This window comes from Eumetopias jubatus, unplaced genomic scaffold (assembly GCF_037043125.1).
Source record: "Eumetopias jubatus isolate StellerSeaLion01/CBP00866 unplaced genomic scaffold, mEumJub1_p1.0 scaffold_10, whole genome shotgun sequence".
Taxonomy (NCBI): domain Eukaryota; kingdom Metazoa; phylum Chordata; class Mammalia; order Carnivora; family Otariidae; genus Eumetopias; species Eumetopias jubatus.
Window position 1 is genome coordinate 117,209,590 of NW_028274816.1, and position 24,675 is coordinate 117,234,264.

Below are 24,675 nucleotides of genomic sequence, written 5' to 3' on the forward strand. Positions count from 1 at the left end.
ACAATACATACACAGATCAAAACATTATGTTGTATACCTTAAATTTATATAGCCCTATACGTCAATTATATCTCAAAACTGAAAAAAGGGACGCCTGGGTGTCTTAGTCGATTTAAGCTACGTTGATCAACCTTCAGCTCAGGTCATGATCCCAGGGTCCTGGGATCGAGTCCCACATCGGGCTCCCTGCTCAGTGGGGAGCCTGCTTCTCCCTCTGCCTGCCGTTCCCCCTGCTTGTGCGCACGCTCTCTCTCTGACAAATAAGTAAATAAAATCTTTTAAAAAATTATTTAAAAAATTGAAAAAAAAATAAAATGGGCTGTTTACATGTTGGCTAGAGGCTAAAGAAAGTTAATTGCACATGGGTCATACTTGCAGCTGTGGGAAATGCAATGGGAGAGGAAAGGATGAGTTAGATGTGTCTGAGGTTACTTGCAAGGAACTTAAATAAAACGGTAGTAAATGCTAGTGAAAGCGGGGGGGAGGGCGGGGAAATGGGAAAAATTATCAGGAGTATTCTTTGTTCCCCAAAGAGCAAATGAAAACTGACAGGAAATTTTCCTTCCGGGACAGTCCCAGAGGAAGTTCGCAGCTGAGGTAGACAGCAGTGTGTTCTTCATGACCGCAGGGACAGCAACCAATATTCGGCAAGTGCCAACCCAAGCCCAACACTATGCTAGGCCCTCAGCTTCATCCTTCCTCTTCTAATTCTGTGGCTTATGCAGAGAGAAGTAAAAGAAAACCACAAGGACTCAGCGGGAATGATTCTCTGACAAACGCTGTCAGACTTGGGAGAGAATCACAGAGTCTGGGGGAAATGGGCCTGGAGGTTCTGACACCAAACTGGCTCAGAGATCCAGGGCTGTTCCTAGAAAGATCTGATGCCAGGAATAACAGAGTTAGAAATAACCATCCTACTTAAGCCTGGGGAAAAATCCAAAGTTCCATTAAGGGATGACTAATAGTGAAGATCTACGGGCTTATAGTCAAAGAAGTGTTTGAAAGAAAAAGAGCTTCTTGAATTACCTTTGAAAATTAATATCTGGTGATACTGATTATGTGGTGGGTTTTGCTTTTATTTTAAAAATGAAACAAAACCTGCTCATCTCTAATAGCTGTATTTAAGGCTGAAGTCTGACAACTAAATAGCTATAACCAAACCAGTATTATAGTGTCAGAGTACTCTCACTGTAAGCAAAGCGGCTACAGGGAAATAAAAAGCATCCAGCAATAGAAAGTTTCATCTATCTATAAAGAACTTATCAAACTCAACACCCAAAGAACAAATAATCGAATCAAGAAATGGGCAGAAGACAGGAACAGACATTTTTCCAAAGAAGACATCCAAATGGCCAACAGACACATGAAAAAGTGCTCACCATTGCTCGGCATCAGGGAAATCCAAATCAAAACCTCAATGGGATACCACCTCACACCCGTCAGAATGGCTAAAATTAACAAGTCAGGAAACGACGGATGTTGGCGAGGATGCGGAGGAAGGGGAACCCTCCTACACTGTTGGTGGGAATGCAAGCTGGTGCAGCCACTCAGGAAAACAGTATGGAGGTTCCTCAAACAGTTGAAAATAGAGCTACCATATGATCCAGCAATTGCACTACTGGGTATTTACCACAAAGATGCAAATGCAGGGATCCGAAGGGGTACGTGCACCGCAATGTTTATAGCAGCAATGTCCACAATAGCCAAACTGTGGAAAGAGCCAAGATGTCCATCGACAGATGAATGGATAAAGAAGATGTGGTATATATACACAACGGAATATTATGCAGCCATCCAAAGGAATGAGATCTTGCCATTTGCAACGACGTGGATGGAACTGGAGGGTGTTAGGCTGAGTGAAATAAGTCAATCAGAGAAAGACATGTATCATATGACCTCACTGATATGAGGAATTCTTAATCTCAGGAAACAAACTGAGGGTTGCTGGAGTGGTGGGGGGGTGGGAGGGAGGGGGTGGCTGGGTGATAGACATTGGGGAGGGTATGTGCTATGGTGAGCGCTGTGAATTGTGCAAGACTGTTGAATCACAGATCTGTACCTCCGAAACAAATAATGCAATATATGTTAAGAAAAAGAAAAAAGAAGATAGCAGGAGGGGAAGAATGAAGGGGAGTAAGTCGGAGGGGGAGATGAACCATGAGAGACGATGGACTCTGAAAAACAAACTGAGGGTTCTAGAGGGGAGGGGGGTGGGGGGATGGGTTAGCCTGGTGATGGGTATTAAAGAGGGCACGTTCTGCGTGGAGCACTGGGTTAAGTTATGCACAAACAATGAATCATGGAACACTACATCAAAAACTACTGATGTAATATATGGTGATTAACATAACAATAAAAAATTTAAAGATTATAAAAAAAATAATGTCCTACTTGGTAACATAGATTTTGGATAAAAAAAAAAAAAAGAAAGTTTCATCTACACGTTAATCTCATGGGATATTTACAACTCAGGTGCAGAGAGCCTAAGGGATGTACCTGACGCCATTCAGCTGCCAAAAAGAGAAACCAGCACCCGGACTCAGGGATACCACATTTTTTTTATACTATGCTGCTTTTCCACATACAGGATTGGGGGCTTTAGCCTGTCCTCACTGACTGTTTGAAAACTGGAAACGCATACTAGGATGTTGGAGGCCTCCTGAGTCAGAAGCTGTCCAGTGCTCTGGATTAGGGCACTGCGATGGATTTGGGGGATAAGCCTCAGGGCCAAATTCAGTAAAATGAGAGGGACACACACAGACCTTAGGGATTACCTTGTTTTCGATGCTCAACAATGTCTTTCTGGTGGAACCAAGACAGGGAAAATGACAACAAATCACCTACTATGTGCCGGTGACTCTTCTAAGCATAGAACATATATCACCTCATTTAATCCGGTGTGTAAGGTGTTATATGCATGCTTACCGGAGAAGGAAGGAGTTTAAGGAAGTTGCTCAAGTTTCTACAGTAAAGAGGGAAATAATGGGTCTGAATCCCGTGATTTGTATCTAGTAAGGCAGGCTTTGCTCCTGGCTGCCCTCAGCACCCCTTTCAGCACACCGCCCCGTTGGGCAGAGTGTGCCGTGCTCTGCTTTCTCCATTCCTCGCCCTAAACCTGGGAGAGACCGTCCGCCCAGCTGAGCAGCTGAGTCAGAGTTCACTTGATTCTTCATTCACCACTGGGTCATCTGGCAACCCCAAGATGCTTCCTCATCCACTGAATAAGGCCAGTATGCCATCGTTAGAGGAGCGAGGCCCTACAAAAATGGCAATCCTCTTAAGGTCACGCATACCTGTTACTTCCATCCTAATATGAATAAAAGCTTTAGGAAAGGACTGAGAGGGGAAATGGAGAGAATGTGAGAGTATTAGGCAACTGAAAGAGACATGTTGGAGGTTCAGTACCCTATGGAAGGGTCTGTCAGGGTCAGGTACACAGAGGTGCGCATGGGGTTCTATGAAAGCCCAGAGGAGATGTTACATATCCACCCTCCTTCCACCCTGCCTCCCTCCCTTCCTTCCTTTTTTCCTTCCTCCCTTCCTCCTATCCTCCCTCCCTCCCTCGCTCCCTTCCAAGGAGGCTTCCTAGAGGAGGTGACATTCGTGCTGCATCTCACAGTAGGCCTGAGAATGGAAAAAGCAAAAGTGAGAGAGAAATTCTGCGCATCAAGTAGTGTAACTAATACGGAGAACTACAAAAAGTCTGGTGATGCTGAAACATAAAATTCGAGGAAGGAAGTGGTCAGAGCTGTGGATCTAGAGGCAGGCAGAAGCCAGACCAAGGAAAGACTTTGTAGAGTAGGCTAAAAAAGCTTGGGCTTTTTGTTGTGGGCCAACGGGGAGCCTTGGCAAGGCTGTGGACAGAGTCGTGACACATCAGAGGAGCGATGTCACGGGACAGGTAGGTGGATGCCAAAGTGAAGACAGGAAGTCTAGGTTAATTCCAATGATCAGGCGATGAATTAGGTAGTGGTAATATGAATGAAAAGGAAGAAGGACAAATCTGAGAACCATTTAGAGAAGCAATCAGCAGAAGCTGGCAGTTTCTTTGTGCGGAGAAGCGAAGGAGAAGGAGGTAATGGTAAGGATGCCCCCCCCCCCCCGTATTTCTAGTGTTACTTATGGGGTGGATGGGGGTGCTACAAGGTCAGACCAGGAAATATGGACAAATGGCGCTTCTGGAAGTGGAGCCCGGTTAGGGTGGATCGGGCTAGGACAACGAGATCTACTCTTTAGCCAGCCATTCAACAAATATTAAGAGCACCTACTAAGTGCCAGGCACGGAATTTGGTGCTGGGGTCACAGAGACAACTTTTCAGCCTCTGCTGTCCAAGGGGCTTATAATCTAGAAGGGAATCAGAAAAGTTAATCAGGGGCGCCGGGCTGGCTCAGTCGGAAGAGCGTGCAACTCTTGATCTCCGGGGTGGTGAGTTCAAGCCCCATGTTAAGTGTAAAGATTACTTAAGTTAAAAAAAAAAAAAAAAAGAGGGGTGCCTGGGTGGCTCAGTTGGTTGAGCGTCCAACTCTTGGTTTCAGCTTGGGTCATGACCTCAGGGTCGTGGGATCGAGTCCCACATCGGGCTCTGCCCTCAGTGGGGAGTCTGCTTGAGAATCTCTCTCCCTCTGCCTCTCTGCCCCACGTGTGCTCCCTCTCTCTCTCTCTCTCTCTCAAATACATAAATACATCTTTTTTTTTTTAAAGAAAGAAAGAAAGGGAAATGTTCATCAGAAAACTAAAGCATGGTGTGCCAAGGGCTCGGTACAGAGGGAACCGAAGAGGATGGGGCAAACACCGATGGCACCTCAAGCCGGAGACAGGGTAGGGTGGAAGGGAGCCTGAGCGCCGACCCACACCCGGGCCCCCTTCCTGAGTGCTCGTCACTCCCCATGCACTTACTGCCCTAGAAAGAGGTCAAGGACAGAAATGAGAAATGACAGCAGGAGGAGAGAGCACCAAAGTCCAATTCACAACAGGTGGTAAGGCTGTCAGTTCGCATCGCCGTCCCGGAAGTCAAGACGATCTGAGGCTGAATCTAGAGCAGGATTCAAACTCCATTATACCTATAACACTAATCGCTCTGGGAAGCCCATGTGTTCCTTCTCAGCCAGCGGGTATTTCCCTGGCAGTTCAGAAGTTCCAGGCTGCTGCTGTGTTCCCCACACATAGGCATTCTTTCCCTAGTCTCACAGATGAGAGACTATTTTTTTTTTTTCTCTCTCTCTCTCTCCTTTTTTTTTTAGGCAGCTCAGAAGATGCCCACAGATGGGGTCTCCTGCAGCCGTATGCAGCTCTGGTTCCCCATAAATCCTCTCCATTTTGTTTCCATCAGATGACATTCAAATATTATTTGAAAAATCAATAATCTCCCTGGCTTTGCTGTATCAGCATTGCTGTTCAGCATACAGGCCAATGGCCACTGCTCCATCTCGGAGGTCCCACTGCTGGGCAGGTCTTTGCCTTTAATGGCCAGCCTGGAAGGCAGGCTGGGAGCTCATCCCAGGTTGGGCATTTTCAGCCATCCTTTGCTTTGAATATGCTAGAATTTCTGATGGTTACATGGCACTGGAAGGGGCCTTACAGAGGGTCTTCTCGCCCCAAGCCCTTATGGCCTAGATGAGAAATTTGGGAAATGATCCAAATACTAGATCCCCTGAGTTTATGGTCAGAACCACTCCATTTCACTGTCTTCCTCTCTCTTAGATAAAAAAAAAAAATGCCCAGGGGCCATAGCTAATCCTGTAAACGAAGGGTCATATAAAGTAAGGTTGTCTTTTCTTTCAAAGCTGGAAAAAAGATAAATGAAGTCTGGAATCCCCTCACTTATCAATGTGACCTTAACTCTGTATATCTTCGTTTTCTTAGCAGTAAAATGGCAATAGTGACATGGACCTTGTGAGTCTGTTGTGAGGATTAAATAAGATATCTTAGGGCTCCTGCTAAAGAGACTATTTAAAATTAGTGTAAGAACACAACACATTTTTATTTCCAGTTCTCAATTCATAATAAAGAGGATATTTCATTCCTTCAGAGTCGAAAAATGACCATACTGAAAAAAAAGAAGGGCAGAAAAATTTGCATTTCATTATTGGAATGGTGTGGTTAGCATGTTGAAGATTCTATTAGATGGTACCAATTTTCACATTAAGTGGACATGAGTTATTGCTGAATACTTGAGGCTGTCTCTGGAGAATAAGACATCATAGCCACATTAAATGATAAAGTCAGATCCCGTGGTATGTCTTGATGTGACATTAAGAGACAAGATAAGAAAAGTCAAGTTATATACCACAGAGGACAGGAGAAGCCTCAGAGGAGGGGGCGGGGAAATTCTGGCTCTTTCTCCTCGTGGGGCAGGAGTGGAATGGGGCAGTGGTAATGAGTGATTATATGTGTAGAGAATCTCCAATTTTTCTTAGCATTAGCTGACAGAACTAGCTTTTCCCAGAAAGACATCCCTCATTATAGGGATGATCTGACTTCTTTTTCATTTACTACCTAAAAATCCCTTATATGAAAATGAGAAGTTGCAATATATAACTTTGTAAGAGGAGTGGAGAGGGAGCAGATTTTCCACACTGCAAAGAATTCCTTCTTTCTGCCGAAAGTTCCTTTAAACTGTAATCCCATTCAGAGGTTTCTGGCCCTGGGGGCCACTGGTCCCCAAGGGATCCATGGACAGAATACAGGTGGTCCATGGATTTGGCTGGAAAAAAAAAAAATCCACCTACATTTTTGCCAACCTCTAACTGAACTTTAGCACTTCTGTCAATTATGAAAATTGGCAACATTAACCAGTGGTTCGAAGTACCTGTGACTGTCACCAAATAGAAATCTGCTTTTTTATTACACATTACTATTGTTGCAGTTTACACCAGGGATTGGGAAACTTTCTCTGTAAAGGGCCAGATGGCAAATATTTTAGACTTTGAAAGCCATATGATCTCAGTCCAACTATTCAACTCTGCTGTTGTAGCATGAAAGCCATCAGAGACGATATGTAAATGAATGAGCGTGGCTGTGTTCCAATAAAACTTTATTTACAAAAATGGTCTGTGGGCTATAGTTTGCTGACCCTGGTGTACACACATTATGACTTTAAAATTATAGTAGTAACTAATTCTGGTTATTTGTTAAAAAAATAAATATGTATTACTATATCATAAATGTGTGGGCACATAAAATATTTTAGTACTAGTGTTCTTATGCATTTTATTTTATGCATTGAAAAATATTCTGAGAAGGGTTCCATAGGCTTTGTCAGATTCCCAACAGTCCATGGCATAAAGATTAAGACGCCCTGTCATAGATATAGCGCTTGTTTACAAGTTACTCCTGGGTAGAGACTAGAAGTAACAGGGAAGACAAAAGCTGGCGAAACAAAATCAGAGTGGTAGATGGCACTGTCAATTGAAGCTGATCAGGCAGGAAATAAAAACCTCCCTGGACTTCTTAGGGCAATCAGTGGAAACATGGGATTCTTTTCCCTATTTTCAGCTACTGCATAGAGTTTCGCTTTTTGTACATTTCTTCTCTCTGGTTACAAAGGCACTCACGATTCCTATCCTGCCTTCCCTGCCATTACTTCTTACTGCCACTTATTTCTCTGAAGCGTTTACAATGCCCATCTGTTACTAAAGCACAAGACGTTTATATACCCCCAAAATGCATCTTGCCCTCCTGATGATGTCCTTCCCCAAATGTCACCTGAATGATGCCTTCCGGGATATTAGGGAGCAAGTTTTTCTCTTTGGAATTTTCTACATAGAAACCTGAAGTTGAAGGATGGGGGAGTTGAAGGAGAGGAGGCAACATGGGGACCAGGCTTCCCTGTGCCTCATCAAGGTCAAAGCTCTCTGAAAATATCCTTAGGGTCTCGGAACAGTGAAACCAACTGGGAATATATGCGACAAGTCACATCTTTCTCATGGAGGGGAGGCTGTTTTGTCTTTTAAGGGGAAGCCATATTTACTTCTAATAATACAACCGCAAAATATAATGTGAGGAGAAAGCACCTTCTGCTTCGTCCTGTACTAAACAGCTCTGGGTTACATTTACAATTTTAATAAACTGATTTGTCAAAACTGTCAGAATCAAGGGAGATCATCTGGATACCAGATGAACAAAAATATCTGTAATTATAAGTTGTCCATTTTTCTCTTTCATCTTCTATATATGTATCTGTGAGCGGCTACATATTTTCATGCACATACGTACACATAAATTTTAGATCATTTAAAAAAACCTGTCATAATAGAATTCAGGAGAGTAGAAAATACAGTTCTCCTGGGATAGCAATGGGGCCCAAAGGCTAAGCCGCACTCCCCATCCTAGGAACAATATCCTCTTGCTGAACTCTTCTGTCAGAGCAAAAACATTTCAGTATCATTACCACCTGCATTGTTACCAATGCTTGCTGATCACTCACTTGCTGTGTGACCACAGCCAAGTAACTAAACCTCTCTGGCTCTCTGAGATCTGTGTGTGAAATAAACATTTGGATACATGTTAACCGGCCCCCCCAACAACATAAGTGGCATAAATAGTAACGAGATTCTTTTGGGCAAGAACTCCAAGCGCTCTAAAGAATGCTATGAAATATGGCCATGAATTTGTCATGAATTAATGAGTGAGTTCAAATACGTATCCCAAGTTTAATCAGAATTCTGTCTTTTACAATGCAAGTGGTAGACTATGACACACGACGACTTTGAACTGGAAGGCAGCCCGCAGTTGAGGGCACTGGAATCTATTCCTGGGGAAGGGATGGGAGGGATGGATAGACAGACGACGGGACGCAGCCTGAAACACAAGAGACTGAAGGAGTGTGAGTGCCACCTCAGAGGCTGGGGGACATCCCTGCTGGGGGCCTGGATCTCACTCCCTTTGGGAAGTAGTTTGGAAAGGCAGTAGCAATAGTCATCAATGCTCTTTTCCGTCATTATTCCTGGGGTAGAGAATTTGAGGTAGAGAATCAACTCACACGGAGAATGAAGATGCTCGGAGAGCCAGCGTCAGCACAGGCAGAAAGATCAGGACATTTGGGAGAGTTTCCACATCTTAGAGCTCACCATCCTTTTCATTTTATTTTCTTTTTATTTGAAGATCAATAAGGAATGAAGCCTCTAGATGAGGCTAGCTAGGGAGCTGACTTTGGTGGGGGGGGGCAGTATAGATAGTTGATTTTTAAACCTGACATTTTAAATGACCCCTGATGGGTTAAGGGCTGCAGTGAGTGTCTCTATGGCAATCTTCCAGCCCTGCTACACACCAGGCATAAAGTGTGCTGGGAAGCACAATTTACTGAAGTATTTTGCTGATATCCAGGCCTGTGCCTTTGGTGAGTGAGAAGAATCTGCCACTCTAAACAAGCCTTGAGCTTGTTTAGTCCAGAAATGGATACAGATATGGAAAGATAATGCTAGAAGTGACCCTAGAAACCTGCTAGGATGTGTTACTTAACTTTCTCAAGACTCCACAGTGAGCTACTAATGCAGCTAGAGGGGGTCCCCACATCAGTCTCCAGACTGCTGATCCAGCACACATGCTGTGGCAAAATGCTAATCAATGGTCCTTCTTTGATACTATTCTGTCTGGACTACTTAGAAAGTCTGAAGGGATGAAACACTTGACTATAGAGCCAAGGGGAATGTGTTACTAATAATGGATAGAATAAAACATTTTTGGAAGCCTAGCCATTGGGCAGAAATTACTCTCCAAATGAACACAAACATCTGCACTTGTTCTAGACTCCCTTGTTTCACCCTCTTCATCACACCCGGCGCTTGCCTTGTTTTATCTCTGGCCATCAAGCCCTGGGGACCCACATCGCAGTGACCTTTCTAGCAAGAACACCTGGGCTTGGCTTTCTCTGTAGGCTTGCTCCTTTGCCCATCCCTACAGCAGGCTAGGTCTTTGCCGACTGCTGCTTTAATCATTTGTTAATTTGCTTAAACATCTGGTCAAATTGTGGAAATAATCTCAACAGAAGGGTTTATGCTAACTTCTCTTGGATGTTGAGAGTTTCCACATGCCTCTTCTCCCCCTCCTCCACCCCCACTCACATGCACAAACAAATCACTAAGGACAGTGGGGCAGTCTAAGGCAAGAAAGAGAAAGTCAAGGAACATGACTTTGGCCACCATGTCTCTTGGTTGTTCCTTGGGCTCTTTAAATTCAATAGGTTATGAAGTAAACATATCTTTTCTCCTCCATCCCCCACCCTCTTTCTGTATGAATGGTACTGCCTTCTACTCAGTTTGTCAGGCTTTGAGTATTGTCCCGGACTCCTCCCTCTTTATTACATTCTGGGCACAATATGCCATTAGCCCTCATAGAGCCCCCCTAACTTTCTCTCACATTTTGCACACTACCTCAGAGTTGGGACCTGATGATTTTCCTGAATCCAGCCTCACCCCAACTTTAACCCATTTTCCACACTGTAGCCAACGTGGTTTTTCTGAAGCACATGTCTGATCATATTGTCTTGCTTTAAATTCCACAAGAGCTCCCCAAAGTCTTCAGGCTCCTACCATGACATCTAAACTCCTTATGACCAACCTTTTCTTTCTCCCCACCCCATCTCCTATTTGTGACCTACATCCTGGCCTTCCCAAACTAAATGAAGCTCTACTGGTGCTCCGACCTCTCTTATCTGTGGACTTTGTCCATGCTGTTCCCTCTTCACTGCTGCCTGGCTAACTCCAACTTACTCTTCAAGACTTGGTTCAAGCCATCATTTCTCCAGGAAGCTTCCCCTGGCACATGGTTGGTGCTCAACACATTTTTTTTTTTTTTTTTGAGTAAAGGACTAAACAAAACAAAATGGTAGAAACATGTTTTATAAACACATCTCTTTCCTACAAAAGCATGGTAATAAATGTAAAGGGAAAGGAAAGAATGTAGGCTGGGAATGAGACTTTGGGCTGAAGTTGGCATCAACATCGTGGCGCGGGCAGAAGCATCCTGTTTCGCCTTTGTCAGAACTGCCTTTTCAAAAGTGAGATCGAATCCTAAAGGCCAGTCTTTCTATAGAAGCCCTGGAGCCCGGGGGGTGGGGGGGCGGTGAAGGAGTTGTGGAGGCAAATATATTGTTTCATATGGTGATGGTACACATTGAGATTCTGTGTCCCTGGGGGGAAAAACTGGGGGAATAGTTTACTAACTATCATCAGCAAAACAAAACCCATTTTTGGAAGAAAGAGACACTTTTCACGACCCTCTTGGGCCAATGCAGGAGCTGTCTCAGCAACTGTTAAGTTTGTTATGTTTAAAATGGTGACGGGATCTTCGGAAATTTCAAATGGTGACCACAGGCATCTCGATAAGATGAGTCTTGAACTGAGTGGTATCAGAGACCAGCTTTCCCATAACCATGTAGAGAACAGACAAAAGAACCTTCCCCTTGAAGCCACTGCGTTGGCTCTTGGTGGCAGCAATGTCACAGAAAAGGCACCACCTTGGAGACACAGAGACAGATACTCTTCTGAAAAGACTCTCAGTCTGTCCTTTGCCTTGGGAATAATGCTGGGCATTGTTAGTCTCAGAGATAGAGGTTCTCTACCCCATTCCCCCCCCCACCCCCCCGGGGAGCCAGACTGCTCTCACAAAAGTTCCCATCACCAACACCTCCTTGCCGCCATCACCTGCTCCTTATAAACCTCTTCACTTGAGAATTGAGTTTTAGGAAGGAGGCTAACGGGGCTGCCTAGTAATCCAGCAAGATCATTCCAGATGTTGTGACTCACTTAAAGGGAGCTCCTTGTCTGGATTGCCCATCTCAGGCAGCTTATTAGGGAGTGTGCCCTCCAAAGGCTTAGAGATAAGTCTCAGGGGGGAGCACATTCCCCAGTCAAGACTTCATCACCCAGCAGGGACTATTTAGAAGCTGGGTTCCTCAGCTTGTCTCCTCTGTAGAGCGACACCAAGACCTTCCTGTCAGCCACAATCTTGATCAGTGATGTCATCAAAGGTTTCGGTCATGTGGGTGGAGGCAGTTCTATGTTTTCCGAATTACTAAGGTGACTATGTGCTTAACTGACCTGCCATATTGAAAGCACCACAGGAGCAGAGAGAACTGGCTTCAGGGTGAAGACGTTAAGAGTAAGAGGTGGACCAGAAGTCTCAAGAGAGATTGTCTTATGCTGTTTGGAAAAGACTGATTTGATCCCCAAGCCCAGCTGCATTAAATGCAGGGGACTGGCCGGAGCCTGGCAAAAAGGAATGGCTCTGCCTGACTGGGTTGAAGTAACAACACGGTCCTGAGAATTCGGACCCACACAGGGACAGGAGAGGTGGAACAGAAGAGTAGTAGCCAATGGGACCAGGCCTCGCTGCCAGCCAGCCTCGGTCTGAAATTCAACCATGTTAATGACTCAAGCAAGGCCTTTCGAAGCCAGTTTGCCCACCAACACCTGAAGCAGAGCGTTAAAACAGCACTAGACAAAGCCCTCTATTTCTTAGCCCTCCTCAGACTTCCTGAACTCATACTACCAGTGTGGAATTTTTTAATAACAAAAGGAATTCCAAATACCATGCTGTGGGTAGCATAACTCTGTTTGCCCCTTGGATGGCTTAATCAAATGTTTAAAGACACTTAGAACAGGTGATTCTTCCCAGGCTGGTGAGAAGTTCCACGTGTCTCAAACGGGAGAGGTAAAGGGCTTGCGAGTGTGGGGGCATGACAGAACTTCCAGTTTACCTGTGGGCCCAGGGGAAAAAAAATTAATATTACATTCCAGGTCTCTTTTTAAACAGGACGAGTGACTCCACAGTAGCTGGGCATCTCTTGTATACTTTTCTTTTTATTTTTTTTAAGATTTCATTTATTTATTTGACAGAGAGAGAGACACAGCGAGAGAGGGAACACAAGCAGGGGGAGTGGGAAAGGGAGAAGCAGGCTTCCCGTGGAGCAGGAAGCCCGATGGGGGGCTCAATCCCAGGACCCTGGGATCATGACCTGAGCTGAAGGCAGACGCTTTAACAGCTGAGCCACCCAGGCGCCCCTATACTTTTCTTTTTTCAATAACAACTTCTCGTAGTGACTGGAAAATACAAGAATGAAATACTCTAGTCTCTGACTTAACTACTTTGACCACAGACACAACATCCTACCCTGCAGCAAAAGGAGTTGCTACTTCCAGTAGATCTCCTGAATCCGGCTGCACATCATGGAATTGAAGCTCATGACCATAGCTCTTCATACCATCTCACCAGTGACATGGTCATTTCTCTTTCCTGCTTGACCGCTGTTGACCCCAGGTTGGCTTAGAAGTGCCTGATTCAGGCTGTGACAGAACAAGAAGACCTCATTCTGTTTTCTTCTCTAGGGGTTCCCCAGGCCCTACTTTTCTCATCTGAAAAATGAGGTGTTTTTTTTTCCCCCTTCCATCTCAACGTATCTGAGAGATCGGCATCTCCCCCAGTAAGAGTTTGCAATTGGGGCGGGGAAGGTGAGAAATAAAAGTGATCAGAATCCCTTGGATAGGAGGGATAGGGGGGTTTTCTCAAACTCTAAGTGAGATTTCCAGCCAAAGGGTTTCTCATATCCCTTCCAATATGATACTCTGACCACCTCCACACCCCACCAACCCCTTAATTTTCTCTCCATTTGTTCCCCAGTGAGGCTGGGGCCACTTCTCTCTTAAGATTACATCAGTTAATATTTTTTGTTAGTGGTCTCTGAGCTTGCTCACAGAACATGAGTTCAGAGAAAGCCCTACTGGTTGCCAAATTTGAGCAGTAATTGGCATTTATACTTTGAGAATCGTTATCAAACATCTTATACATATATCAAATAAAGCATTTGTCAAAAATAACTCCCCATAAATGATTTTTTTCCTGGCATATATGATCATAGGTTATTGCTTAAGTTTATATGATTTAATTGGAGATCTTTAATCACCGAGGGTTCAACTTTGCAAATATTCTGTATGTACTGATGAAAAACAGACATCTCCGGGCAGATTTAAAAAAATGAAATCCACATACTTTGTTACTTACATGACATCATGTAAGTGATAGTTTGCAAGGCTATGGTAACTCGTTCGTCAAGTACAAATACTAGGGGCACAATCAGGGGGTCCTCCGTGTTCTTCCAGCTTGGCCTCATCTACGCAATTCCCAAGCACGCAGGACCGCCATCCCACCCCACTTTGCTTTCAATCAAACTAGGGTACTGTCCTTTTCTCTTAGTTCTCTGAAAACCTACCTGAAAAAGCGAGAAATCTAAGAACTGCTGTGAGAAGTTTCAGTGACAAAGAAGGAACGTGGGGGGGTGGTGAGGGGGTTGGAACTCATCTAAAGAAAACATTGGGGTGATCCTAGAATCCTATCCCCTAGAGGTGAGTGGGTGCCAAGTTCTGCATTTCTCCTAAATGATCCCAGCAGCTGCAGCACGTTATATGGGGCAACTTTTTTAGGATCTGAAAGGGTTTTCAAAGTCATGCTGGCAGCTGCCTCCTGTCGCCCCACTCTGTAATGATTGAACCTCTTGTTCCTTTTATAGAGTTGTTCTCTCCTAATAAAACACTAAGTGCTGGTCTGAGCAACTGTTCCAGGATCCCTCAATGCGATCCTCCCTCCCTCTTCCACCCCACCCTACATGCCTTTTCTTTTCTGGTCACAATGGACCCCTGTGTGAATGGTTCCAGGGGGGACTTACGGCAGCAGAAGCACGCACGCAAGCTTGGAAGTGCACGTGTGCGCGCACACATGAGCCCCACCAATCCCATTTCAACCAAACCTGAGCTCCACAGCCATTTTGGGCTATTTTAAGAGCGGCTACTTTAAAAAACCGGGCAGCCGTCCTAAACACATGAGAGCATGCATGAAGCACCAACTGCCGTAAATGAAGAACTGCAATTCACCATGTCAGGAGCCTGCAGACACGACACCTTCAAGCTGTCTGTCAGAACCAAAAGCTGTGACTTGTCAGCTTTTGGATGGGAAGCCCTGCAAAACAAGCTATTTTTTTTTCCTGGCAAATATGAACCATATTTTAAAGGTGTGAAGATCTTCCAAACGTCAACATGCAGATGGAAAGAGCACAGTGCCCCTCCAGGATTGGCTGGAAGAGGCTTCCTTGCTCATCCCAAATCTCAGTCCCTCTGCAGGCCACAACCTGGGAGCTACAGCAAGCAAGCACGATTCCCTTTCCCACATCAAGTACGGCAGCATTTCCAAGTGGGCTCTGCCTCTCAGGTTTCAGGCCTAGTTTATGTTTAATCTGCATTTTTATACTTCCATTGAAGATTGTAAAGCTTCCCAAGAGCGGGAGCCCAGGTTACCCGGCTTTTTATCACTGGCAGCTAGCAACGTGCCGGAGAGGTAGTGGTTGTTCAGGAAATGTTTGCTGAATACGTAAGTGAAATCCTGAAAACAAAATGAACTTGGATCATAGGTGCTTGCAAAACAGGCCGACTATAAAAGTCCCTAGATCCCATTTATTCCCAAGATTTGGAACGTTTTTTTGCTGGGCTTTTAATGAAGGAATCCTACCTTTTTGAAATAATTCTATTTAAGCAATGGCCATCTGACTATAAATGAAAAAAAAAAACAAAACAAAACAGAAAGAAGCTTCAATCTCTAATGGGTAGTACGCAAATTAGGGTGCCCAAATTTTCGGTGCAGCTTTTATCTTAAAGATCTCTCTGAAAGTATAAATAAAAATGCTGTAACTGGTGATTTAACATTTTGGCTTACAGTGGTTCGTGTGTGTGTCTTGTGTGTTTTTCTATTGAGTGCTAAGCATTTTACTAAAACAGATTTATTTATTTTCTGTTATGAAAACATTTTTAAATATATAAGCAGAGAAGATGGTATAACGAACCCCATCCGCATGTCACCGGCTTTAATGATTATCGATTCATGGCCCCTCTTACATCATCTATATAAATTAGTTTTTAACTTGGCTTTTGTGACAACCCAACTTTTGCCTCGAGCTCCCCAATTAGTTTATAATTACTACGAACTTTTTAGTTTTGAGAAACCTCCCACTCAGAAGGTGGAAGTTTTGAGCCAAAATATGACATTTGACATGGGTGCAGCTGCTTAAAATATGTCTTCATTAAAGTCAGATGAAGGGGATAAGCCCGGTCTCGGCCTCCAGTGGAACACAGTCAACGTTTGCATTTTTTCTTTTAAGTATAAAAGTAGAACTCTTTCTACCACCACACTCCCTCCCGGGCTCCCTCCCTCACACACACAGACACACACACACAATAGCTCACTTGCACACAGTAAATACCCTAGTTCTGAACAATTTCCTTAAGAGTGTGTTCCTAGTTACCCTAGTTCTGAACAATTTCCTTAAGAGTGCGTTCCTAGACTTTTTGGTCGTTAGCACCCACGCCTCCTGTTCCCAGTTTCTGCATCACACTCTGAAGGACCTGAAGGCAAGGACATGGGGCAAAATAAATGCTCAAACAAATTGATTTTAAGAAACAGACCTTTATACATCTTTTCATTTTTATGGCTTAAGATGGTGCAAAAATGTTACTTACTCCCTAAACAGTTATTAGCCTCTGTAATGTAACATAGCAGATACTTTCTAAATCCTTTTAGCCTTCTCCCCTTACTGGAAAGATCATCATTTTTTTTTTATTTCAAAGTGGATTTAATAAAGAAAAGGAGTGCTGTTAAAGTAATACGTGAGGCTTTGACATTAAGCAGCGCAACCCTGCGGAGTCGGCAAGAACAGGGTCTCTAATCTCCAGTGATTTATAGAGGCTCTTCCTTCATCTCTGTACTTGGGGAGGGCCAAAAAGTTTAGAGACAGCCTGGCGTCCCTCTTACTCCACACCACTAACTCCTGCTGGCCAGTCTGCCTGCTAAAACTTTTAACTCTTTAGCTGCTAGCTGAGAGCACATCCATTAAAGCCAGTTTATTTGCTTTCAGAGGACAGAGTGGTTTCATGTTGCAGTAATGCACAGGGAGGTAAACATCTACATCTGATACTGGGAAATTATAAGCAAAGAGTGGGAAAAAAAGCTAAAAACCAAACTGGGCTCGTTCGAAGATGTTTGGAAATGGTCACAAGAGAAGCCCCTTTCCATGAGTGAAAGAGAATTTACTGGGTTGGCACCCTTACCCCACCCCCACGACTTGGGAGCGAGCCTGCCGAGTTACGGTGGCTGCATTCTCTTCTAAGTAATGCTCAGTACTTGGAAATATAACTCAAGGTCAAAGTCAAAGTTCCAGAATATGATTAGAAGGATCAGACAACATTAAGGGTCTGAAACGAGTTGTTCTAACCAGCAGACTATGGGGTGAGAGGAAGGTATACTTGTACTGGGCCCTGCCCGGGAGGAAATGCACATAGACAAGGCAGCCGGGCCTGTGTGGTCCTTCTGGAATGGGAGGGACGGAAGGAATGATGCCAGGAAGCTGATACTAGTAATTTCAAACGTTCCATTGGCTGATAAATACTATGAGCATATTTCCTCACCTCTATCCCTAGCCTCTAAAACCAAAATCTTCGGGTCCCAGGCTCTCTTTAACACCAAGGTACCTGAAAACACCAGCCACCACATGGGCCTAAGCAGGATTCGATGGTTCTCAGTATAGTACTTTCACCCAGGGTTTGGGTGCAGTGCCTCTTGAAACGATTGGCAGGTGAGGGAGTAGCTCCTTTCTAGGCATCTCTGCATTAAACCCATCAGGGAAACTTCCTGGACCTCTGCAAGGCCATATTTTGTGGTTGCCTCACACTTGGTTCCCTGTCCTTACCACTGAGACAACGAAGCGATCCTCCTAACTCTTCAGGAGTGAAAGAGAACTTACCTGCGTCAAGGTCTTGGGCTGAACTGCATCTATTAAAGGATCAGCACTGCCTTTGTCAACAAGGCCTGACAGGGGATCTAAAGGAGAAAGTACACGCTGATCCAAAGCTAGGACACTGTATATCAGAGATATACAGAGATATCAGAGATGGCCCCAGGGCAAAGCCCTTGTACTTGATACCATCAGGCCCCTGCTGCCTGGGCCACTTACGACACAGAAAGGTAGAGGGCCCTATTTTAAGAGGCCTTCTGGAATCAAGTACACAGGTCAAGAAGACTGACAAAGATCAATATCACTTTATGGCCGGCAGATGACAAGTCAAGGTCACAAAATTCACAACTGATAGTAGCAACAGCAAACAGAAAAGACCTTACTCTTTCCCTAGCCACACCCCAAGTGTTTTCTGTGATTCAGGAAGCCGGGTGAGTGCCTCATTTGATGGTGAGGCTAGGGAGGGAACTGAGGCAGGGACAGGAAGCAACTTGCTCAAGAGCTCACTGCCTGTTGGTGCAAAAGTCAGCACCAGACCCAGAGCTTCAGAAATTTGAGTTCTGGTTCCTATCTCTGGTAAGTTACTTAGTTCCCAAGCTTCAGTCTACTCCTCTTAAAATAGGAATCATAAAACTGTACCTATATGATGATGTAAAGATTTGACTGAGAAAATGAACAAAAGCCCTTAGAATGGTAACTGGTACACAGAGCATACTGAACAAATGTTCTTAATTATTGTGTTGTTGTTGTTGTTGTTCTTACTATTTTTTATTTTCAGAAATTCCCGCTCAAGTGAAAGGGGTAACAAGTGCACTTTTTTTGGAATAGCACATGGCCCTCAAGCCAACTCCAAGCTGCTCTGAACCAATGCAGTATGGCAGACAGTCTTCCCCATGACAGCCCACCACCATATGCTTCCTTACTTCTGACACAGCACATACCACGTTTGGTTGTAATTTAGCTCTATCCAGATCCATTCCCCAACTAGATAGAGCTCTTCTGGGGTAGAGTCCATGGCTTATTCCTAGTCACATCCCCAATGTCTGGCCCAGGAGGTGGCCCACAAACATTTACTGGATGAGTAAGCGAATGGATGTCGTTTATAGGGCCTAGGAAGCCTTCCTTGTCTTTACTCACTCTGCCAGGATTTCCAGAGTGTAACTTGTCTAAATATGCTACCTTCTCACTCTAGTAGGCCCAGGGCAGAGTTTAGACACCAAACATATTTACAGTCTAACCTTCTCTGAAGGTGACACGGTCAAGGAGTCCCTCTGTGATGCTCTGGGCAACTCTTTCACCGGGCTGTGAAGTGGGTATTTAACACATCACACCTCTTAACAGCATTCCCACGGATCCTGGCATCCTGTTAGCGCTCTCTGTTAGTGTGAAAATCCCTATTTTGTCATGTTATTTTTTGGTCCTGTACCAAGCCACAGCACGCTAATGTGAGAAAATCTGGAGACACTCCTTCTAGGTCACAGTGCCAATGGCCTACAGGGTCATACACACCATGTCACAGTCCTTGTCTGGTGGCCCTTTCACCAGGCTCGCACCAAGCAGAGGCTCTGCCACATGCCAGACTTCACCAGGTCGGGACTAGGAGCTAACATCCATACAAATTCAACTGCTGCTGCTTCATCTCGTCATGGGGACCTTCAAATGCAGAAGGAGAGTTTGTGAGCAAGAAATGTGTCCCATTTCCCATCCAGGCTCACCAAGATTTCATTGAGAAAATGAACAAAAGCCCTTAGAATGGTAACTGGTACACAGAGCATACTGAACAAATGTTCTTAATTATTGTATTGCTGTTGTTGTTCTTACTTTTTATTTTCAGAAATTTTAAATTCAGAAAGTCTGCAAAGACTTTCCCCTTGAATACTACAGAGCAATCCTGGAGGAAGACGTGTACAGAGTGAAGCCTCGGGCTCTTGCCTCATACTCACACGCTGGAAACTCTTTGGAGAAAACTTGCCACAGGTTGTTTCCTTTTATGAAACATCTCTGGTCAACAAGTAACAAAGGTGTCACAATATTCTGACAGCCAAGGCCTGGTGCTGGTTTCAGGTCTGAACTTCCATTAGGCAAAGATCACTATTCACTTGACTTTTTTTCTTTTTTAAGACAAGCTTCCCAAGTCTTGAAAATCAAAAAGTGGTCAAGCTCGAGAATTTAACGGATTAAGCCGATTTGCCCAAAGTAGGGACCAGAAATGGGAAGGAAGATGTCGGAATCAGGAATCTTAGCCTCAGGCTCTTTACCTCTGGAAAACTGCAGACCCCTAGCTCCCCGCTCTGCTCCCTCGGCACCCTGGATAAACAAGGCTTATCGGCCACCCACACTACTTCAGTTAGTAAAACGGCTTAGGAATGTAAATCACACTGGAGTGAAGTGTGATCCTAATTTGCACTTAATCAAAGCCAATTAGAGGTACATTATTTACACAAAGCCCATGCATCTCAATTATGCCTCGCACAGCCCAAGACAGTTTTGAGTCCAGACCTTAATTCTGCTTAATTAGAGAAGTAAACATTTTCACTGAGTCAATCCTCCAGTCTAGTCTAGACGCAGAGCTCCCCACTGGAGGGCCAAGAAAGTGTAACTGACACCTGTTGGAAATCAGCAGAAAACAAAGATCAGTATTCAGACCTGGGCACTATTCTGCACGGAGCAAGTAGCACCGGGTTCTCTGTTTGACACATTTCTTAGCATCTCCTGTGCCAGGAACTAAAGAGCATATTTGTTTCTCCTCCTTTCCTGTATTTTAGCAAGATAAACCACAATCTAGGAGAATGGGAAAGCAAAGGACACTGTTCAACTCTTAGGTGATACTTTTCATTTCTCTGGTTCATGTGGTCCCTGGTCTCCTGAGGTGGAAGCAAACTCAAGGTAGCTGCTTTGAGTCAGGAGGGGGCACAAGAGGCCCTGAGGTCCAGGCAGGAAGCCAAGAGGGAGCAGCTTAGTCTGAGTAGAGACTGAGAACAGGGATTGAGGGCAACAGGGCTTCCAAAGCCTACAGGCCAGAGAGCCGGGAGAGGGTCTTGGTGACAACCGCTTGAGAATGTCACTCACCCAACCATTCAATGAACAGGTGCTCTGCACTGAGCTAGGGGCTGAGGAGGCCTCAGGTCACCATGCTGTGCCCTGCAGTGCCTGGACAAATGCTCTGACTTGCCCGGTGAGCCGAGGGGTGGGGGGCTCCCCCGGCACTGACCCCGATGGCACAGCGGAGGGGACACCCCTCTCCATGTTGACAACAGTTGGCATGGCCTCATGGGGACAAACAGATGCCTAGGCGGGCGGAAGAGCCAGCAGGGTGAAGCCTAAACAGCAAACCTCCAGAGCTCTGCCAGAGAGAGAGAGAAAAGGCGCAGAGAAAGGACATGCAGCTGTGGCCCACGCTGCGAATTCCAAGGAGCCCAACGTGGCAGAGCTCGACAGGCTTCTGATCGAGGCACCGAGGGGACGATGCAAGCTGCCCAGGTGAGTGAGGTCCAGTTCTAACTTGAACTATGGTTCTCAAGCTCTAACGGCTCAAAAATCTATTTATGTTTACGTTTCATTTTGGTACAGCTCCCCTCTCAATGCACTTGCCCATGCCTCTGCCACTTGCGTGGGATGAAGACAGGGAGAAGGCAACAAGGACCATACGCCGTGCCTGGTGTGCATCAGCTGTACGAAACCAAGACAAGTTCGATTCCTTGGTACTTTTCCAGCACCAACAGTCCCATGTGTATTAAAAAATAAACTAGATGGTAAAGCTGTTGAAAGAGCGAGGCAGCGCCATGGAACGTCCTGGTAGCCCAACTGTTCTCAACACATAAAGGAGCAAAGGGGAGTGAAGTAACCATCACAACTTCCAGTATCACAATAGCATAGTATTATTTAGATATAAAATGCCATGGGCTGCTTCATTTTTAATATTAAAGGGGGAAATCACAAATATATACATTTATATATTTATTTCCAATTGTTAGAATTTATTTAATTACATGTTTAAGACCTGTACATTTCACTGTATGAAAAATTTACCTCAATAAAAAATGCTTAGGTTGGGGTGCCTGGGTGGCTCAGTCAGTTGGGCATCCAACTCTTGATTTCGGCTCAGGTCATGATCTCAGGGTCCTGGGATTGTGCCCCATGTCGGGCTACGGGCTCAGCAGGGAGTCTGATTCTCTCCCTCTCCTTCTGCCCCTCACCCCACCATGTGGTGCATGAGCTCTCTCTCTCTCAAATAAGTAAGTAAATCTTCAAAGAAAAACACGCTTAGGTAGATAAAGGGAAGATGCAATTTGACTAACTCATTAAACCAGGATGGAAACAAAAATAATAGTGTTCCAAACAAAATAATAGTGTTCAATTCTTCTCAGACTGAGGTACAGAAACTTCTGGAACGATTTGGTCTACAGGACTCTGTGTCAACAGGCTTCCTTCTTTTTCATTCAAACCAGCTCTTCCATTTTATTAACAAGGACCAATCCAAACATAACTTTCTATAACTTGGGCCCTTAACATGTCCTGCAGCCTTGTAGGTCAAGCTAGGGAATTTTCCCTGGCTGACATAGGAAGTTACATCTATCCAAGAGTAAACCAACTTTAGTTCCCAAGAAATATTTTGCTTTTGAACTCTTTCAACACAACCCGAATGAACTGGGTTCTCTGTCCTTGCATATTAGCCAAATGTCCTGCCCACTTTTCCCAACCATTCAATTCTTAGAAATTACTAGTCTGGACACTTGGGGAGAACCTCTCACTAACGGCCCATTAGCCCCCTCTTTCAGCTGCCAACTCAGAGGCTCAGTAAAGACTTCACATTGGTAAGATATTCCCAAAGAAGCAATAAAGGAAATTTCACATTTATGAGGTTTGCTTTTTCCTAGAGACAAATTTTATTTCAAACCTGAGACCAATTAGGGAGGAAAAATAACAAAAGCATGCATCAAAGTCAAACAATCTACCCCTGAGCTATGCCCCCAACAAAAGCATGTATGAATGCGTTCACTGAGACACCATCCCGAACAATTCTTTTACAGTTGAAAAAGCTCTTTCTCATATTTATTTCATTCGATCTTATTAGATATTCACAAAAAATCCAAACGGCAGATAACATAGTAAAGAACTGGTATATATGTGGTACAGTCAGTCAATGAGGTCTTCCCAATCCAAATTCAATGTTTCCTCCTCTACCTGAAACAGTCTAGATTGAAACAGTTGACAGAAAAAAAGTTCTTGAGCATCTTTTATGTGTCTAACCTCTGAAGGAGGTAACATGGAAAAGAAAGTAAAGATATCCTACACATGAGCTAATATTTTACACTGTGTGTTAACTAACTGGAATTTAAATAAAAACCTGGAAGAAAAAAGATTTACCATGAAAACACAGGAGAACTTTTTAATCAGTAGAGAAGGAGAAAGTTATTCTGAGTATGATGCAAGCCCGAGAAACCATTAAAAATTGCTCATAAATTTAAACACATAAAAATTTAAAATATTTTATGACCAAAAAAAGTATCGCAAACATGTTAAAAGATATTGACAAACTGGGGAAAATATTTGTAATACATATGAAAAATAAAATGCTAGTTTACCTAGTATGGAGAAAGCTCCTCCAAATCAATATGAATAAGACTAATAACCCAATAACTTATAGAAACATGAGCAGAGACCATGAACAGAGAATAAAAGATAAGCAATTTAAATATGAGAAAAGATGCTCACAGCCAGTCTAAGAGAAATGCAAATTAAAATCACAATGAAATATCACACTGAATCTGGTAGACAAAACTAAAAAAATCTGATAACATGCCATATTGGAAACGTATAGAGAAATAAGTGCTATCACATATTGTTGGTGCGAGTATAAGTTTGTAGAGCAACTATGATGGGAAATTTGGCATTTGCTAATATAATTACAAATGGGTGTACTCTTTAACTTGGGAATTTTACTTCTAGGAACTAATTGTATGGTTTCGAATTGAACATTCCACAAATGTTCAAAGATATAAAAGGATATTTACTTTAGCATTGTTTGTAACAAAAAAAGATGAAAAACCATCTATACGTCTGAAAATAGGGGTTCTAAGTAAATTATGGTAAATCATTGCAATGAAAAACGATGTTGTATCTAAAAAGAACAAGGAAATTCGTAAATACTATAAAAGGACAAATATCCAAGATATATGATTAAACTAAAATACAAAAGAGTATGCATAGTAGGGTGTCCTTTTGATGGAAAGAAAAAAGGATGTTTGTGCACAGAATATCCTTGGAATGACACATGGGAAATTGGTAATAGTGATTACCTCTAGGGACAGACCAGGAGTTAGGGGTGGGAGACTTTTCACTCTACACCATTTTGTGCCTAATTTTCTAATTACTTCCTAATAAGAATTGCCATGCAATTTCCTAATTAAATTGCACGGCATGTAATACCTATTCAAAAAGCTGAGATAGCATAGGAATAAAGTAGACCAATGAGTTGAGACCTGCTGGAAAAAGCTTTTGATCTGTTAAAGGTCCAGATATTCCCATATGGCTCCATCTTTGCTGCCCAAGTGAGCAGGCATGTGTGAGGAGAGCTGGCAGAAGCCTTGGCTCTGGTCCTGCCCATGCAAACACTATCCTAAGAATGTACTTGGAGGCCACTTCTTGCTGAGCACCCGCACAAACACACACATCTACAAACAGTACCGATCTTTTCATGGGAATGCACCTTTTGTTCCGAGTTACAAGAAGCTTTTATATCCATCATTTCATCAAATCTTTACATGTTCCAAGGCAGGTACTTTTATTCGTTCCTGTGACATAAATCTGTACACTGTACACTGAAGTTCAGAAAACTTAAGTTCTCACCCCAGATGTAAAATCAGTAAGTGGCAGGGCTGTGATTCAAACCTACATCCTTTGA

At 43.9% G+C, this 24,675-nt stretch overlaps 1 protein-coding gene across 7 annotated transcripts in view; it reads right to left on the reverse strand.

Annotated features, from left to right (window-relative positions):
- The window catches only part of BCAS3 (BCAS3 microtubule associated cell migration factor), a 598,395-nt gene that overhangs the window by 71,349 nt on the left and 502,371 nt on the right, over positions 1-24,675 (reverse strand). The window contains exon 23 of one of the 7 annotated variants that reach the window (XR_015769358.1): positions 19,281-19,424. The exons of the other annotated variants lie outside the window; for them this stretch is intronic. The gene's annotated coding sequence lies outside the window, so the exon portion shown is untranslated. The remainder of the gene's footprint in view (positions 1-19,280; positions 19,425-24,675) is intronic. 7 annotated transcript variants of the gene reach the window in all.